General features: G+C 43.9%; 1 non-coding gene across 1 annotated transcript; it reads left to right on the top strand.

The window, feature by feature from the left end:
• The first annotated feature begins 3,520 nt into the window (after nucleotides 1-3,520).
• Nucleotides 3,521-3,627, top strand: LOC117131524. The gene has a single exon (XR_004454673.1). It is a non-coding gene; the product is annotated as a small nucleolar RNA R71 (small nucleolar RNA).
• The last annotated feature ends 858 nt before the right edge of the window (nucleotides 3,628-4,485 follow it).

The raw sequence follows: 4,485 nt of genomic DNA, 5'->3' as shown, positions 1-4,485 counted from the left end.
TCTGTAGGCAGGTTCATATCTTTTGATAAGTATAATGTCCGAGGTTTATCTATGTTCTAGGAACCAAGCCAAGCATTGTAGAATCGACCAGTTCTATTCTCGATTAAGATTAATGCTTATCTGGTTGTGGTTTCAGGAACTAAGGATGGTTCTGGTCAAGCCAAGGAGCCGTGAAGGCTCGGTCAGTGAGAGGCTGTGTAACGTGTGGTTGGATGATGCTAGGGATGAACTAGTGATTGTCTATGAAACGATTAAGAAGTTTTGGTTTTATAGTTTCTAAGTAATACATTTTATATACATTTATATTCCGCTGTGCTATCTGTTCAATTGTTTTAGAACCTCAGATTCGAACATGGCTTAGTAAATGAAAGACTTAAAATGAATCAAACAAGCAAAGGATTGATTAAGTAGCAAACGGGTCCAGTTTCGTCGAGAGGCCGGATTCGGGTGTTACAAGTTGGTATCAGAGCATGCTTGATTCTAGGATAGTTGGGTTATGTAGTCCACACACACGCAGCTAGCTGATTCAGTCTCATGGTGAGGTTTGATAGTTAGGTCTAGGGATTAATTGTCTCGGTTATGTTATGTATATGTTGTACTAACAATGTCTGAATCCTTAGGCTGGGAAAAGCAAATCGGGAAAGACCCAAAGGAATAAGAAAATGGCCGGTCAGTCAAGTCAAGCGGCCGCGGATGGATCTTATACGTCCGGGTTACCAACCGAGCCGGCTGTGACTAACACTGGGGATGTGTTACCGACTGACCAGGCCAATCAATGTCTAATCCGTAATCAATGTTTGCATTATCATTCAATTTAGAAATAGAAAGATTAGGTTTAAGAGTAGTATCGATCGATGTTGATACAGATGCATCGATCGAGGGCAGAATAATTTCTGCAGAACTTGTGTTCTTGAGATGATTGCTCTTCATGGATTTTCCTGTTGATGTAGACGGAAGAGTGTTCATCTTTTCTGCTTGTGTGTCTGCTCTGGTGTGTGGAGGTGGTTTCAGGGTGCAAAACATTTTAAATAGGTATCTATAAACCTAGTTGGAGAGGGAATATTCTCCTGCTCCTGGATTTTCGCTCCGGTGCAAATATCGACCGATGTTCCTATATGGGTGTCGATCGATGTGAGCGGTTGTTTTGCTGGACGAGGGTGGGTATCGACCGATGTGGAGTGCACTTCGTCGAACGATGTTGGAAACGTGTTGGTGAACTTATGTGTTTCAAATCTTTCATCTTGCAAAGACATTTATATTGCACGTTCCTTCCAATAATCATCATCGTATTCCTCTGTATGTTCCTCGTTAGGTGATGTAATTACAGTGTCAACTGCAAAACTTTCATGGAAACCACTGTCTGCCCAACTGCCTATGGAATAATCATCACGTCCTCTCTTGCTTAGAGGTTGGAAGGCAAAGTGTGGATAACAATGATTAGGTAGAGCGAAATGGTCAACCGGCTGATCAACGTCGAGCGATGTTTTGTTGCGGTCATCGGTCACCGTTGAGTCATTGGAATCGATCGATGGAAAATTGTGGGTGTCTATCGATTCCGAGTACTCTGTTTCGTACTCTGATTCGTACTCTGCTCCACAATGGCATGCGCCAATGAAGCCAAGTTCTTTCCCGTAATCCACAAAATTAATAATTTTTCTCTTAGGTCGGATAGGGTCGTAGTGGATGTTGGGGTCTATCAGCATCAGACACAATTTGTTTTTGTTCATGTCACAAACAGCTCCTACTGTAGCTAGGAAAGATCTTCCAAGCAGAAGTGAAGAGTTCTAGTTAAGTTTGATGTCCAAGACATGAAAATCTACCGGGACAAGTGCATTACCAATCTGTACCTCCAGATCTCTTATGATACCTCCTGATTGTTTTTCTGAAAGATCCACGAAGGTGAAGGATTATGTTGAAAGTTCGATGGTCAAACCAAGATGGTCTGCCATGATCCTAGGGAGGATACTAACTGATGCTCTTGTGTCACACATTGAATGGGGAAATTCAACACCCTTGACTACGCATGGTATTGCAAACTTCCCAGGATCACTCTTCTTCGACAATGTGATCATGTGTCTCATCTTCTCTCTGACTTGATGAAACATTCTCCTAATGTCTTCCTCAGTTACCTTTGTTTCTCTGAAGAACATCCACAACCTGTGTGTGAAGTAAGCTTCATCAAAAGGTTTTTCGATTGGGATTCTGAGGATTCTTTTAGTGAAACCATCCATCTCCTTATCGTTAGCTTCCCTCTTAAGGTACTTAGGAATTTTCTCCTTTCTTTTCCTTAACCTTCTCCCTTCAGTTTCCTGATCTTCTTGAACTGGTTCTGGTGAACTATTTAAAGGGTTGGGTTTTGGTTCGGGTGGGCTATCTATTGGTTTAGGTGGTGTTTTGAGTGCGTTGATATAGTCATTATCAACTGAGGGTAACCGCACTCGGTATGTCAGAGGTGCCTGTCGATCGATGGGAGGTGTGTTGTGATGATCGACGTCGAACTCACTCTGTCGATCGATGGTTGGGTCAACCGATCGATCGATTTTATCATAGAAAGGGGAGGGTGGGTGAGGATGCTTAGCTGCGAATTCCTCATGAGTTAGAATTCGAACTGCATTGCATTCAGTCGATTTAGCGGACGACGTCGATCGATAACTGGAGTAATCCATCCATCGATTTTCGTCAAGGTCTGTCGATTGATGCGAGTTCATCGACATCGGTCGACACCATTGGGATCCGCCGAGACTCATGGAGCTTTCGATTTCGAAGTCTCCTTCCTCAAGCTTTTCATGTCTCACCACTTGCCAGAAATCATCATCTATGATGGCATTTACGTGGTGTTTTCCTTTGTCAGCTCCTGCCTCTCTAGCGAATGCTTCTTGCCTCTTTATAGTTTTGCCAGTCTGAATCACTTGTGTTTCAAGTGTTCTCACCTGAGTCCCTAAGGTCTCGATTTTGGTGTTCAGATTGTTGTAGGCGGAGTCTATTTTACCGTTAAAATCCACGGTGATATGTTGTTGTCCCAACAGTACTCGATCAAGCATTTCTTCGATCTTGCTTTCATGAGTCTGGGGTGGTGGATTCTGGTAGTAGGAGTTCGAGTAGCTTTTGCTGTTGTTGTGAACTCTGGTTACTTCTTTGACCATTTCCAAAGAAGTTTATGTATCCGCCCTAGTTTCCAAATTTCTGGAATCCGATACCTCCGATGAAATTCACATTTTCTTCTCCTTCCATATCTGCTACTTCTCCTTCAGCTAAACAGACTTGCTTCCTAAGAAGCTCGTGCACCACATCTAACTTAGCTCTTACTTCGTCCATATGTTCCTTCCCGATAGAAGCTACAGACTTCTTCCGTTCAGAGTCAGTGTTTTTGGTGTTGCTGCTGTTAGCAAGGTTTTCGATAAGTCTCACAGCTTCTAACGGATTCCGAGTAGTGAAGTTTCCTTCACTCGCCGTATCAAGAGCCATTTGATACTGTAAGGCGAGACCTCGAAAGAAAATGCTTAGCAGCTGCACTTCGTTAAATCCGTGGTGTGGACAGTCTCGCTGGAAGAACCTAAATCTAATCCACGCATCTTTAAAGGACTCTCCAGCCTCCTGCGAGAATGTGGATATTTTGTTTCGAAGTTCTTCAGTGCGTGCCTCATCGAAGAAGTTTCGTAAGAAAGCATTCTTGATGTCGGCCCAGAATGTTAAGGATCCTATGGGTAGCTGCCTAAGCCAGTGCATCGATTCTCCATTCAGTGTGTATCTGAAGAGCTTGCACAGCAGGTGATCTTCGAGGACTCCTTCCATCCGAATAGCAGCGATTAAATCCTCGAACCGTTGTAGATGGTCCATAGGATTCTCGTGCGGTAACCCAGAGTAGGGTAGCTGCGACACGAGAGTGTAGTATTGAGGCTTCAGCTCGAAATTCTGCTTCTGGATCTCCGGAAGTCGAATAGCTGATCTGTTGGAATAGTACTCATCTGGGCGATTGTAGTCGGCCAGTGGTTTCGAGCGAGCGTCCTCGTCTACAGGTTGATCAGCTCCTGTAGCATAAGCATCAGGGATTACAGTCCCCTGAGCGTCTATTTTCTGACCTGTTGCATTACGCAGATGACCGTCCTGGTCATACAGGTTTCCGTTCTCGTCCTGTGTTAGAATAATAACGTTTACCATCTTTGACGACACAGTATCGATCGACGTACACGGTGTAATATCGATCGTTGTCGAACGATTAGGATCGATCGACAATGAAGGTCTGGTGTCGGTCGACTGTTGATTGTGAGTATCGATCGACAACAAAGTTGTTGCGTCGAGCGATGTGGAACGATGACCTCTACGGATGGTGCGTTTCAAATGAGCAGGATCGTCTGAGAACAGCAAGTCTTTCTCCTTGTTGCTTCTGGTCCCGCTGGGCATGCACCTGAAAAGAAAAGAAAAAGACTATGTTAGAAAGGGGGTAGAGAAGAGAATAAGAATCAATAAAACTAAATCTAATGGCGA

Source organism: Brassica rapa, unplaced genomic scaffold (genome assembly GCF_000309985.2).
Source record: "Brassica rapa cultivar Chiifu-401-42 unplaced genomic scaffold, CAAS_Brap_v3.01 Scaffold1013, whole genome shotgun sequence".
Classification (NCBI taxonomy): domain Eukaryota; kingdom Viridiplantae; phylum Streptophyta; class Magnoliopsida; order Brassicales; family Brassicaceae; genus Brassica; species Brassica rapa.
This window is presented reverse-complemented; position numbering and strand designations above follow the sequence as displayed.